At 54.8% G+C, this 15,341-nt stretch overlaps 1 pseudogene; it reads left to right on the forward strand.

The window, feature by feature from the left end:
• The first annotated feature begins 10,520 nt into the window (after positions 1-10,520).
• Positions 10,521-14,885, forward strand: LOC126990788 (large subunit ribosomal RNA; annotated as a pseudogene).
• The last annotated feature ends 456 nt before the right edge of the window (positions 14,886-15,341 follow it).

The following is a 15,341-nucleotide window of genomic DNA, read 5'->3' on the forward strand; positions in this document are numbered from 1 at the left end:
CAAAGGCCCTGTCCCCCTTTTTAGGGGGTAGATCGTATGAAGAAAAAGAATGGGCGCAAACATTGGCTTCCCGGACCTGACAGTGTGCACATCTCTCCCCCATCTTCTAGCAACAGCTCTCGCGGGCGAGAAATTGAGCTGCTCTGCTAATGCCAGGCTGCGAGTCACCGTGTCAGTGTTCCACAAAGGAACACAAAGAAAGAACAAATAACAGCAGACCTGCTGGTCCTTACGAGGTTATTTGTGACAAGCTACACTAACTATCTAATCAAAGGTGGAAGATGAAGGACAGCAAAGGCGAAGCCTCCTCCCCACCCCCCCATCCCTCCAGCCAAAGCTGGCAGGAAAGGAAAAAGAACCATGCAGCATGGAAAAACTGCATGGAATTTATGTAGGAAAGAGGAAAGAACTACCATTACTGCTACCACTAACCGGGCGATAGAAGAGGACAAGGACACCAGTATTCTAAAGAACTTAACGTTATTACGACAATGTGTAATATCTTAGTTGCTGGTTGGATTCAAAACACTTTTCTAATCTATTCTTGAAGGCCGTAACTGTTGTACTATCAACGACATCACAGGGTAGAGAGTTCCAAACATTAACAACTCGATTGAAGAAGTGTTTAGCTTCGTGACGAGAATCTTTTACCACTTATCTTCAAATTGTGATTTCTTCTTGTTCTATTTGATCGATCAATTGTAATCTTCCGCATTAATATCACTGAATCCTTTGAACATTTTAAACACTTCTATTAGATCGCCTCGCATTCCTCGTTTTGATAGGCTGAATAAATTTACTTCTTTAAGTCTTTGTTCATATGACAAATTTCTCAACCTAGGAATCATCTTTGTTACTCTTCGTTGAACCCGTTCCAACTTTTCTATGTCTTTTCTGTAGTAGGGAGACCAAAACTGTACACAGTACTCTAGACGGGGTCGAACCAACGAATTATACAGTTTTAATATTACTTTTTCGGATTTATTATTAAAGACTCGTCCGATGAAGCCAACCAATTTGTTTGCAGTTTTAACTACCTCTGAACAATGCTGACCGGGCTTTAAATCGCTTGATATAGTGATTCCAAGATCCTTTTCTTTACTTACTGCAGAAAGTTGTTGGCCATTCATTACGTACCGAACGCGATTGTTATTTTTTCCGATGTGCAACACTATACATTTGCCATTGATTGGCCCAACGTGCAAGTCGATCTAGATCTGATTGTAAAGATTTTTCGTCGAGTGTCGCAGTTACTTTACTAGCAATTTTTGTGTCATCAGCAAATTTTGATACTTTGCAAGTGAGCCCATCATGGATATCATTAACATAAATTAAGAAGAGCATGGGGCCAAGCACTGACCCCTGAGGTACGCCGCTTTTGACATCGAGCCAATTAGATGTTACACCGTTTAGAACTACTCTCTGTTTCCGCCAATTGTGAACGTTTCCCGAGATACCGTGCGCCAGTAGTTTGCTGAGCAATCGTTGGTGGAGGACCTTATCAAATGCCTTTTGAAAATCCAGATATATGATATCTACTGATCTGCTTTCATCGAACACCTCAAAAATATAGTGAAAAAAATTAAGTAAGTTAGTCAAACACGAACGTTTAATACGGAAGCCATGTTGCGAATTATTTATCATATTATTTTCTTCGAAGAATTTCACCATATTGTCGCGAATGATATTTTCCATTAACTTACAAACAATAGATGTCAGGCTAATTGGTCGATAGTTTCCTGGACGAGACTTGTCCCCCTTTTTGAAAATTGGTGTGACATTTGCAAGTTTCCAATCCGACGGAACTTTTCCAGCTGTTAAAGATTTATTGAATATGATGGAGAGCGGTTTACAAATTTGATGTTTGATTTCTTTTAAGACCCTAGGGGTAATTTTGCCTGGACCAGGAGCTTTGCTTACTTTAATCTTTTCAATTGTGCGTAAAATGTCACTTTCTACGATGAGCACGCCACTTAGCATCTTTTCGGCCCTTCTAACCTCCGGCGGTTGAAGTGATAACCAATCTTCGTCGGCAAATACGGATGCGAAAAAGTTATTTAGGATTGTAGCCATTTCATTTTCATCGTTCGTGTGGTTACCTTTTTCATTAGCAAGCGGTCCGATACCACAAGTGAGTGACTTTTTATCATTTACATAGCTGAAAAATTCTTTAGGATTAGATTTACTTGTTTCCGCTATATATTCTTCAAGATTTTTCTTGCTTCGTTTTATTAATTTCTTGGTTTCGCGGCGAATTCTGTCCAGCTCTAGTTTGTCAGCCTCGCTCTGAGTTGATATGTATCTACTGTATACGGATTTTTTAAGAGATAGGCTATTTTGAATTTCGTTATTCCACCATTTGGGTTTCTTCTTAGAAGCTGAACGTCTCTTACGATAGGGTACGCATATGCTTATGGCATTGTGCAATATTGTGGTGAAGGCCCCCCAAGATTTATCAATATCTTTTTCCGCCGTGATTTCAGTCCAGTCAGAATTATTTAGAATTGATCGGAGTCCTGCGAAATTCGCTCTCTGATAATCAGGCACTTTTTCTTTACTAGGAGTTACTTTACTTTCTTTCATATTGATGCTGAATGTGATTGTTCGGTGATCGCTAGAACTAAAAATTGGACCAACATTTACTTCGTTAACTAGATCAGCTGTCGTTGAAAAGATAAGGTCATGTATATTATTTTCCCGAGTCGGTTCTTGAGCGTGTTGATGCAAATCACTTTCTAGTAAATTTGTGTACAGGTCGAGCCTTGTATGACAGTTCAACGGTTCACCCCATCTTTTCACTGGCAAGTTAAAGAAATTAGATACTGCTGTGTTAGATGCCTCCAACACTGGGAGTTCGCTCCCACAGGGTCTTGAAAACGCCTCAAAGACCAATCGCTTGTCCTGAGCCTCGGTCACGAAAGACTTTCACAACCCGGCGCTTTTCAGCTATTGTCCCTGTTCACGTGTCACCTCCAGAGTTGCCAGCCCTCACCACGCGCCTTCCACCTCGCGCGCGCCGACTCCCTGCCCCGCGCTGCACACTTCACCCTGCTCCTCGCTCTGCCGTGCCAGTGTACACTGTCTACGTGTCACTGGTCACGCGTCGCAAGTTACACGCGACTGCAGCCTTCCTGCTGCTGTGTGCTTGTGCGTTTTTTTGTGTGTGTCTTTTGTTTGTGTGATTGAGCCTTCAGACCCTGGTGTAGTACGAAGCCGAACACCGAAGGGGATAAAGGGGTGGTTAAAGGAAACACCAGGGTTATTGTTAGGTTCCCCAAGACCCGGAAGGGGCGACAGCGGCGCCTGCCGAGCCCTTTAGAGGGTGGGCTGGCTGTAGTCCTCCGCTGACGTAGGTTACCTGTCTCTCCGTAGGCTAGTTTTTGTTATACTTTTTTTTTTATTATTATGTGTCTAGCTGTGTTCCAGCCCCCGGGCTGTCTTGTCTTTAGGATGTCCACGGACAAGCGTGTCCGCCCCGTTAGCGACTAGGAGAGCTCCGACTCCGAGTCGCCCTCAGATAAGCAGCTACGCCTTGAGTCGGGGAGTGAGGCCGATGAGGCGGCCCTTATCCCGCTCCCCGACTCTTCTGATGAGGATTGTGTGGTAGTGGGGAAGGTGCTTGACCGTACCCACCGCTCCAGCCCACCTCCCCCACTTTCCCCTTCCCGCTCCCGCTCGCCACTTGGCACCGTTAACTCTCCGATCTATGCTACCCCCACTCTGCCCAGCGGCTCATGCCCGAAGCCGTTCCCCCGTACTACTGCTGCTGCCACCTCACCTGCCTCCACCGCTGCTCCCTCTCGTGCCTCCGTCGCTACTGCCCTACCTGCCTCCGCCGCTGCCCATACCACCCTGCTCGGTGCCGTTTCGCACCCCGAGCAGACTGCTACCCACCAAGCTGTTACGGCCCCTGTCAGATCCAAGGTTGTCGTCCCTCCTACACCGGGATTCAAGACTGCCCTCGATTTGGCGGAGGCCCTGGATGAGAAACTCGGGCACCGCTTCCAGATGCGCTTCCTGGAGAACGGCAGCGTGCTGGTCACCCCGCCCTCCGAGGAAGCCCTCCGCGCCCTCCTGGACACCAACCGGTGCACGGGAAGGCGGTGAAGCTGCGGCTGATGGGCGACGCAACCACCAAGGGGGTGGTGACCACTTACCCGGTAGCCATGCCTCTCAAGGCTCTCCTCCGACACCCGAGCGTCGTCACGTCGGAGCGGTGCCTGACGCGGGACAACCTTGCCACGAGGCAGGTCGTCATCTCGGTGAGGGGCCCCCTGCCGGGCATGCTCGACCTAGGGAGCTGGGGCATCTTCTATACGCGCTCCTTCAACACCGAGCACCAGCGGTGCTATCGATGCCAGCAGTACGGCCACCATCGCACCCGCTGCAATCGCCAGGCGGTGTGCGGCATGTGCTCGGGGCCGCACATGACGGAGGCCTGCCTGACGAAATACAAGGCCGGCTAGAATGTGCCCACCCTCTGCCCCAACTGTCGCCAGCGTCATAACTCATGGATCCGCCACTGCCCCTCCCGGTTGAAGATAGTGGACCGGGGAATACTGCGACAGGAGGAGTGGCGTGCGGCGCACAACCCCTCTCGGCCGGCGTGGACCGGGCGGTCCCGCTCGAGGTCCCAGCGTCAGCCCGCCCCACCCGGCAAGACAACGCTCGCCTCCCAAGAGCACTTCCCGGTCCTCCCACCTACGGGCGCATCTCGCGGCAACGCTGCTCCGGCTGTGCCACCGCCCGCCACGCCTCCTCCACCGCCCGCCACGCAAACGCAAGCGGCCTCCACCTCAACACCTGCCCCGCCCCCACGCCCGGCGTCCGCCTCGGGCCCCTCCGTGCAGCATAAGAACATAAGAACATAAGAACGCAGGAGTCTGCAAGAGGCCGGCAGGCCTGTACGAGGCAGCTCCTTTTAACTCACTCCCGATCTGCCTCCACCGGCCTTCCCCCAGCGCGTAAGGCGTAGGAGGACCCGCGGGCGCCCCCCTGAGCGCCATGTCCCTGAGCGCCATGTCCCTGAGCGCCATGTCATGGTCACCTGGGCTGCGCTAGAAGGGATGCTGACGGGCTTCACTCTGGCGTTGACCGGCCTCCTACAGCTTACACCGGACGAGGCGACGCTACGAGTAATCGCGAAGGCGACGGTGGAGGAATGCTTCCACACCGTAGCTAGTCCGGCCGCGTCTCCCGCCACCCCGCTGCAAACTCCAGCTGCTGAGCCTCCAACTGCGCAGACCCGAGCCAGCGATGACTCTCCACCTCCCGTGGGGGAGGCCCGCATGGAGGTTGACACGCCCTCCGGTCCTCCCAGCCAGCGGTGGCACCTGCCGTCTCGGTGGCCCAGCCGGCGCAGGCAACCCAGACCGCCAAGCCTCGCTCACACATCCCAGTGCGGGCGGCTCCAACCCGCTCCCGCATCCCGCAGCCCAATCGCATGGTGACCCCGAAGCGCCGGAGGCCGGCCCCCTCGCGCGCGGCGGCCCCTGTGACCACCCCGGGGGCCTCCTCGGCGACCGGCCGCTAAGCGTACTGCAGTGGAACGTATGCGGCGTTCGCGGCAAGGTTAACCTCCTGAGAGCCGCGATCGGCACCGACGGCTTTGATGTCATCTTATTTATTACAGGAGACTCTCCTTCGGGAAGTCCAGTCGGTGCCTTTTAAGGGCTACAGGGCCTTTTACCTCCCTGCCGTCGCCGGTGCGGCGTGGGTGTTCGATCTTGGTCAGGGATGTACTTCCCTGTTCTCGAGTGCATCGCCCAGTGCAGTCATGGTGACCTTGCCGAGCGCGTGTGTCGCGTTCTACTGCGTGTAGATCGGGCCACGTGCCGCGCCCGACTTCACCGATCTCCTCTCCTGGCCACCGACGAACCCACCTTCATCGGGGCGACTTCAACGGCAACCATGAAAGGTGGGGGACCAGGGGGAGGAACCGCGCCGGACGCCACCTTGCCGCGGCTTTGGAGGACGTGCCTGGGGTCGCTCTCCTCAATACCGGGGTGCTCAAGCACGGGGCTTAAATTACAGGCTCACGGAGTAGAGGGTAAAGTTTTGAACTGGGTCAAGGCGTGGCTTAGTAATAGGAAGCAAAGAGTGCAAATCAATGGTAAAAGATCTGACTGGGGAGGTGTTACGAGTGGGGTCCCACAAGGTTCGGTATTAGGTCCACTTTTGTTTATTATTTATATCAATGACTAAGATACAAGAATTAGTAGTGATGTTAGTAAATTTGCAGATGATACCAAGATCGGTAGAGTAATTGAGTCGGATCAGGACGCTATTATTCTCTAGGGTGAACTCAACAGATTGTATGACTGGGCGGATAAATGGCAGATGGAGTTCAATGTAGGGAAGTGCAGTATTCTGAGTGTAGGTAGGAACAACCCCTCACATAAATATTGATTAAATGACACTCTCATAAGCAGGTCTGGGTGCGAGAGGGATTTAGGGGTCTTAGTGAGCTCTGATCTCCGTCCAAGGGCACAATGCATTCAAGCTAGAAATCGAGCTACTAGGGTACTGGGATTTATTTCAAGGAGCGTAAGCAACAGCAGCCCGAAGTCTTCCTCAAACTATATTTAGCATTAGTTAGACCTCATCTTGACTATGCGGTTCAGTTCTGGTCACCTTACTATAGAATGGATATCAAAATGTTAGAATCGGTGCAGAGGAGGATGACTAAGATGATTCAGGGGTTGAGAAACTTGCCATACGAGGAAAGACTCAAACAGTTAAACTTGCATTCTCTAGAAAGGCGAAGGGTGCGTGGAGACATGATCGAGGTTTATAAATGGATGAAGGGCTTTAATAAGGGAGACATTCATAAGGTTTTGTTGGTAAGAGAACCGGGTAGGACACGAAGTAATGGGTTTAAACTGGATAAATTCAGATTCAACAGGGACATAGGCAAAAATTGGTTTACTAACAGGGTGATGGATGAGTGGAATAGGCTTAGCAGTCATGTGGTGAGTGCCAATACAATTGTCACACTCAAAAATAGACTAGATACATTCATGGACAGCGATATTAGGTGGGGTTAGATACACGGGAGCTTAGGGTCATAGGAGCTGCCTTGTACAGGCCTACCGTCCTCTTGTAGACTCCTGCGTTCTTATGTTCTTATTTTCTTATGCCTTCGGGATGGGGACAATGACAGCGGACTTCCAGGCAGCGGGGACAGTGCGAGAGGCGTAGGAGGCGTTGAAGAGGTGGAGTATCTCCGCTTCCATGGCAGGACCAGCATTGCGCAGCATGGAATAGCTGATCTTGGCCTCCCCTGGCGATGTGTTGCGGCCCGGAATAACACGCCGGAGCTCATGGACGAGAATGGCAGCATCCGCTGGATGTTACAGGAGGCAAGCCCGCTGGTACGCCAGCCACCTTCCAGGGTTTACCCGGCGTTGCCTCAGTTGGACCGCAGGGCGGAGACGAGCGGAGGCAGAACGGGAGGCGAAGAGCTCGGCGAGGCGTTCAGCCTCCTCCCGAGGCCGGGGGTGAAGCGCCGGTCTGGTAACGGCCCCTCGGCTAATGGAGCGAATCTTTCGCCAGAGGAGGAAGACAGGCGTGGCGGAGTCGAGGGAGGCGCACCAGGCGAGCCAACGCTCCTCCTTCACCCGGTCGGTCGTTACCCTGGCTATACGGCCCGCGGCCAGCAGGAGGCGTCGAGTCTCCTCGGTGTTATGGCAGCGGTTGAGCTTTCTCGCCATGTTGACGCGGTGGTTTACCTCCCGGATCTCCTCGTCATAGTACCACCTGTCCCTGGGAGACGGGTATGGCGGAGTCCGCCGCGGAGTGGAAGGCGGCGAACAGGCGGGCCTCGGCAGCGTCAACCTCGGCAGGGCGGGGAGTTTCGGCCAGGTGGGTGGTTAGACAGTGGCGGAATTAATCCCAGTCCGCCCTGCCGAGATTCCAGCAAGGTGGACGGGGAGGGATAACGGGCGGCAGTACCGGAGGGTGACCACGGAGGCGATGTGGTCGCTCACGAAGTGGTGGTGGAGCTACCATGCCGCGTCTACCCTTAAGGGCCTCGACACAAAGGAGAGGTCTAAGACCTCCCCCGCTAGGTGTGTCGGCTTACCAGTGTTAAGGAGGGACACTCGAGGGGTCTCGTCGAGGGTAGCAGATAAGAGGCGCCCTATCCGGTTGCGCCTGGCATCGCCCCATCGTTCGTGGTGAGCGTTAAAATCTCCCCCGATGAAGGTGGCCTCCTCGCTGGCAAGCGTGAACAGCTCACCGAAGTAAGGCTCCTCCGCCGCCGGCCCACAATAGATGCAATAGAAAGTCAGGCGCGTCCGGGCAAGCGCGATGGTGACAGCCAATACCTCCACGCCGTCGCCGCAAGCCACGGGGTGCCGCACTCGAGAACAAGGAAGTGAATCCTTGACCAAGATACCACACCCGCGTGTCTGACCGGCCACGGCAGGGAGGTAAAAAGACTGGTATCCCCGGAAGAAGGGCACGCGCTCCTCTGGAAGGAGCGTCTCCTGCAGGAGAACCACATCCAGAAACTCTCGCGCCATTGCGGCACGCAAGAGGTTGGACCTACAACGGATGCCACAGATGTTCCATTGTAGGACCGTGAGGCGGTGGGCATCTACATGGACAGCTTTCTGGAGCGTGGGTCCCGGTCCACCACCGGCCGGGTCGGCAGCCCGCCCGCGTTCAGAGAGGTGGGAGCAGGGGGCGGTGCCACGGAGAATGCTGGCTGGTTGCAACGGGCAGGGGGGTCGGTAGGGGCGCGGAGCTGTTCGCGCGCACGAGGGAGGAGGGGGGGTCTTCAGAGCACGAGGGGGCGGCGTGGATGGGTTTGATGGCGGATCGCTGGGGGATGGAGCCTGAAGAGGTGGTTCAGCAGCTTGCCGGGCCGGAGTTTCCGGGAAGAGGTTTCCCACTACCTTCTTGGCCGCGTCCGAGAACACTCTCGGTTCGACGTCCGACTTGAGTACCGTCGCTATTATTAAGTGGCCTTGCCGAGCACAACTATCACATTTTACTGCGTGTACAGCGATCTAATTGCTGTACCGGACTTCACAGAGCTCCTCTCCCTCGCTAACGATGAGCCCACCTTCATGGGGGGCGACTTCAACGCCCACCATAAGAGGAGGGGGAGCAGGAGGAGAAACCGCGCTGGGCGGCACCTCGCCTCAGCGTTGGAGGAGGTGCCTCAGGTCGCCCTCCTGAACACGGGGGAGCCAACGCACGTCAGGGGAGGGGTGCTAGATCTTTCCATGGTCACGCGGCCGCTCGACGTCGGGGCGACGTGGGCCATCCACCACAGTATTGCGAGGGACCACCTTGCAACCCTCGTCAACCTTCCGGTTCCGCCACCACTGCTACCTCCCACACCGGTGCGCTGGAACCTAGGCCGAGCGGACTGGGCGAGATTTAGGGTAGACGTCGACGACACAGAGGGGGCGGAGATGCGCCTGATTGACGCCTTCCGGCGGGCGGCAGACGGGGCGATACCCCGCTCGCAACCTTTGGTGCCGGGCCGTAAGGACCGATGGTACTACTGCCCCGAGTTACGCGAGGCCAACCACCGCGTAAATCAGGCCCTGAAACTCAACCGCCGGGTCAACATTGAGGCGACGAGAGATCTGTTAAGGGCTGCCATCCGACTGGCTAGGGCGACTGCGGCCAGAATGCAGGAGGAGCACTGGCTGAAGTGGTGCGGCTCACTCGACGCCAGTGTGTCCACTGCCGTACTCTGGCGCAAGCTAAGAGCAGTGGCCGAGGGGGCGGTCGCCTGGCCGGCGCTTTTTTTTCTATTTTTTTTTCTTTTTTTCTCCACTCTCCAACACCTTCGACTATACTTGCGTGGTTCGAATGACCCACTTTAAACAAATGATCCCTTTGCTATACAAAGGACCCTTCCACCTGTCACTTACTGTTCAACCTTTCGGTCTCCTGCAATCCCCTCCGTTCCGCTTACCTCCTCTTGCTGGACCCCACCAAAAAGGTCTGTTTCTAATCCTTCCCACTTTACTTGCGTGGTTCGAATGACCCACTTTAAATAAATGATCCCTTTGCTATGCAAAGGTCTCTTCCTCCCGTTATCTAACTGTGCCGCCTTTTACCCTCATGGAATCCCCTCCGTTCCGCTCGCCTCCCTCCGACTATCAAGGCTGGACCCTATCAAAAGGTCCCTCCGCTATACGGAGTACTTCTCACACCATCCACTCCGCAAAATATACGTACAAACCACTATCGGCCTCTGACTTCCTTATTTTCAAATATTCACACCTTTCAGTCCTTGGGACCTGGAGTGGCTCTGCTTTGCGTGATAGGCAGGAGAAGGCGACCGGGCCGGTTATTTACTCGACTAACCCGGATCACCCTACCTCTCCTTGCTGCGAGCAGACGGAAATAACCGCGGGATCACGTCCCGCGTGTCTGTGTGCACCACCGCCGACTGGCCGCCATTATTCAAAGGAAGGGACCGACGAGCTGAAGAGCGAATCAACTCCTCCCCTCCCGCCAGCAACAAGGATCTCTTATTGCTGCTACTCCAATGTCGACCTCGTGTTAGGGTAGAGTACCCGCCAAATTTATGCATATTAATAAGCGGAGGAAAATAAACCAACAGGGATTCCCTTAGTAAGGGCGACTGAACCGGGAAGAGCCCAGCGCATAACCTGGCGTCGTGACCCGGCGCCAGGGGTGTTGCGTTTCGGAGGGTCCGGCACGCAGTCTCTCACCGCCAAAGTTATGCTTGAAAGCGGCCACTACCCATGGAGGGTGACAGGCCGGTGTGGCGGAGCCCGCGAGGGTACGCGAGATATTGTCGGAAAGGGCCCCTCCGTAGAGTCGGGTTGCTTGAGAATGCAGCCCTAACTAAGCAGGTGGTAGACTCAATATAAGGCTAAATATGACCACGAGACCGATAGCGAACAAGTACCGTGAGGGAAAGTTGAAAAGAATTTTGAAGAGGGAGTTCAAGAGTACGTGAAACCGTTAAGGGCCAAACGGGTGGGACCTCGAAGGTCGAAGCGAGGGGATTCGGCTCGTCGGCCAAAGCTTGCTGGGGGGCGGGATTCGCTTATGCGACCCAGGAACCCTTGGGCGTGCCCACGTCCGAGCCGGCGCCGGCGGGCGTATTTCCCCTCGTGATGTAGATCGCCGCGACCCGTTGCTGGGGACGTCGAAGGCCCAGGCGGATTGGTACCCCGACGTCTGCGTTTACGCGGTCGAAGAGGGAAAGCTCTGGTGTCCTGGCTGCCCTGCGACGGTCGTGCAGTAGAGGGGCAAACCCTCTCGCGGCGTGCAAAAGGTCGGTGACCCACCCGACCCGTCTTGAAACACGGACCAAGGAGTCTAACATGTGTGCGAGTCATTGGGCGCATTAAACCCAGAGGCGTTATGAAAGTGAAAGGGGAGCGTCCCGGGGTCTTCGGGCCTCGGTCGGCGTCCTCCGGGGCCGATCCCCGACCGGCTGCCGCCGAGTTTCCCATCCCAAAGCGTGGTCGAGGGGGGTGCGCGGGGTGAGTCCCCTTACCCCGTCGCTTACCTCCGGCCTCGCGGGTGCTCGGTGCGCACGGTGGTCCGTCTCCTTCGCGGGAGGCGCTTGTACGCAGGGGGGCGCAGGCCCGGGACTTGCCATTCGACGCCGTCGTGCAAATCTGTTGTTGGCCTCGCAAGCGTTGCTTGGGCTCTCGGTTGGCGCGCCGCGCGTCAGGCGGGCTTCGGGTGTTTCGGCTCTCATTTGCCTTTCCGATCCTGCTCTGTCTAGAGTGGCCTAGCACGCGTGCTGTCGGCAAGTACCATGAGCAAACATGTTGGACCCGAAAGATGGTGAACTATGCCTGGCCAGGATGAAGTCAGAGGACATTCTGGTGGAGGTCCGTGCAAATCGATTGTCACAGCTGGGTATAGGGGCGAAAGACTAATCGAACCATCTAGTAGCTGGTTCCCTCCGAAGATTCCATCAGGATAGCTGGTATTCGCGGAAACGGAGGAGTTTCATCCGGTAAAGCGAATGATTAGAGGTCTTGGGGACGAAACGTCCTCAACCTATTCTCAAACTTTAAATGGCTGAGATGCCGAGCTTGCTTGAGCGCTGAAGCTTCGGCGACTAATCCGAGTATCTAGTGGGCCAATTTTGGTAAGCAGAACTGGCGTTGTGGGATGAACCAAACGTCGAGTTAAGGGGCCTAAACGAATGCTCATCTAGACCCCATCGAAAGACGTTGGTAGCAGGACGGTGGCCATTGAAGTTGCAATCCGCTAAGGAGTGTGTAACAACTCACCTGCAGAAGCAACTAGCCCATAAAATGGTATGGTGCTCAAGCATTCTCCCGATACTCGACCGCCGGTGGCACTAAAGGCCAAGCTCCCCTCCTCACCGGGGGGAGCCCAGGCCCCCAAGCCCCAGCGAGTAGGAGGGTCGCAGGGGTGAGCGCTGAAGGGATCCGGCGCGAGCCGGCCTGGAGCCGCCCCTGGTGCAGATTTTGGTGGTAGTAGCAAATAGTCCAGAAAGACTTCCCTTGAAGGCCGATGTGGAGAAGGGTTCCATGTGAACATCAGTTGGACATGGGTAAGTCGCTCCTAAGCCCAAGGCTAAAGCCTTATACCACGCTAAGAGGCAACGGCCGAGCGAGTTGTCGTCATCCGTGGCGGCTCATCCGTGAGAGATTATTCTCAGTTGCCGATGGGAATTCGTGGTGAAAGGGAATACGGTACTTATTTCGTAACCAGGCCTGGATGCCAACCGGGACTAGGTTCCTTCTTGGGCCGGCCCTTGGTGCAGGAACCTGGTAACGGGAACCAACTTGCGTCCATCGGAGGTGGCCCGGTGAAGAGTTTTCTTTGATGTTTAAGGCGCCGTGACCCTATAAGCCACTCGCAGAGCGAAAGGGTGTTGGTAACACGGTCTGCCGTAGAGCATCTCGATTCTTGCGGCGTCCCGCGTACCACTGCCGGTCCGTGAAACATGCGAGGCAGGTAACTGCATGGGGCGAAGCGGGGGGGTCTGCTGCTGCGTTCTGCGGCGTCACGGCTCGGCGCACGTGCGCACGCGGCCTCCGCGATGCACCCCAGTTTCGGGCCTGTGCGTACCCATATCCGCAGTCGGTCTCCAAGGTAAGCCTCTGGTCGATAGACTAATGTAGGTAAGGGAAGTCGGCAAATTAGATCCGTAAATTCGGGATAAGGATTGGCTCTGAGGATCGGGCCAGTCGGGCCTGTGCGGGAAGCGGGCCTGGCCCTGGGCTCAGAGGCTCTGAGCTGCGCGCGGTGATGGGTGATGCCGTCTACCCTGCGGCACCAACGTCGCCGGTGTCCGATCATCCGCACTGTCTCGCCTTCCCCGGTGGCGGCGACCCATTCCAAATGCGGCCTCGCGTCGCGCTGTCCTTGTTACCAGCTCGCCGGTGCGGCGGTGCTTGTGTGGTCCGGGTTCGCAAAAGCGGCCGGCAGGCGATCACCGCGTCGTTGGGGCCCTACGGTCGCTCCCGGTCCCACTCCGCCGTCCGCGCTAAGGCCGGCGCGGCGGGGCAGCGCGTGTTGGGGAACCACCGCAGGGTTCGCGCAGCGCCGGTCGCAGGCGGGACACGCTCATGCGAGGTGGGGCCAACAGCCCGGCGTGCGGTAGCTCGCATTTCGCGGTGGCGGCTCTAGCCCTCTCGCCACTCGTGCCGAGAGCTCGGACCGGCGTGTCTCTGGCCCTCCCGTGGAACGTGCTAGGCTGCGTGGGCGCGGGGGCTCCGGCTCTCTCTATTGCCGGCTTTCGGCCGGTTAGGTAGCAGCAGCAGTCGTCCCTCGCTCCAAACCCACTTCGGCTGGCGCCCAGCGATCAACTCAGAACTGACACGAACCAGGGGAATCCGACTGTATAATTAAAACAAAGCATTGCGATGGTCAAAGACAGATGTTGACGCAATTTGATTTCTGCCCAGTGCTCTGAATGTCAAAGTGAAGAGATTCAACCAAGCGCGGGTAAACGGCGGGAGTAACTATGGGCAGAATACTTTCCAAATGAAGATGAACGATTCCCTGTGTTCGGCGGGGCTCCGCGCCCTTGTCCCCGCTCGCTAAGATCCTTTTGTGGATTAGACAGTGAGTGGAGGATAAGCTGCGCGGCTAATAGGGGAGGAGGAGACCGTTGAGCCAAATGCCTCGTCATCTAATTAGTGAAGCGCATGAATGGATTAACGAGATTCCCACTTCCCTATCTACTATCTAGCGAACCCACAGGCAGGGGAACGGGCCTGCGCCTAACAGCGGGGAAAGAAGACCCTGTTGAGCTTGACTCTAGTCTGATTTTGTAGAGAGACATCAGAGGTGTAGCATAAGTGGGAGGTCGTCACATCAGGGGCTTGCTCCGTGCGGAGACAATGAAATACCACTACTCTGATCGTTTCTTTACTTACTCGGTGAGACGGAATCGGAGCTTCCCCACGTGGGATTGTCTCCTGTTTCTAGACTAAAGCGGCGGAAGCAAGGGAGCGCCGCGATCCGCTCCGAGGACATTATCAGGTGATGAGTTTGACTGGGGCGATACATCTGTCAAACGATAACGCAGGTGTCCTAAGGCCAGCTCAGCGTGGACATAAACCTCGCGTAGAGCAAAAGGGCAAATGCTGGCTTGATCCTGATTTTCAGTACGAATACGGACTGTGAAAGCAGGGCCTATCGATCCTTTTGACTTTATGCGTTTTAAGCTAGAGGTGTCAGAAAACTTACCACAGGGATAACTTGCTTGTGGCAGCCAAGCGTTCATAGCTACGTCGCTTTTTGATCCTTCGATGTCGGCTCTTCCTATCATTGTGAAGCAGAATTCACCAAGCGTTGAAGTGTTCACCCATAAAAAGGGAGCGTGAGCTGGGTTTAGACCGTCATGGGACTGTCCTATTTGCGAAAGTCCAATTTTCGTATCGGACCGTTTTCGACAACCGGCTATATCTCGGGAACTGAGGCAGACCCCGGGAATACGATTGCGCCATGTCCTGGGACTACAGCGACAATGGGTTAGGTGGGGTGACCACTTGAAGGGGTCGCTTAAGTAACAAAATAGGATAGGACCGTGGTGGGTGAGACGGTCCTAAAAAAAAATTTCACCATTGTGCAAAAAATAGGCCACCGAGACCCACGAAACTCGAGTGACTAACGTATCAACCCATTGCGCGTCGAATGAACGCGGTCTCGTCAAAATCACGAAAAAACTACACCTACCACAAAAGACGCTCTTAAGTAACATTGATTCCACCTGACATGTTAGGCCACTTGAACGAAAAAAAGGAAACCAGCGATAAAACCATTAGTATGCAGTCTTTTGAACTCATTTTCGGATATGATGCGGGCGGTGCACTAACGAATCAAATCATGGGAGCTCATCAAAA

The sequence above is a fragment of the Eriocheir sinensis genome, unplaced genomic scaffold (genome assembly GCF_024679095.1).
Source record: "Eriocheir sinensis breed Jianghai 21 unplaced genomic scaffold, ASM2467909v1 Scaffold20, whole genome shotgun sequence".
NCBI classification, from domain to species: domain Eukaryota; kingdom Metazoa; phylum Arthropoda; class Malacostraca; order Decapoda; family Varunidae; genus Eriocheir; species Eriocheir sinensis.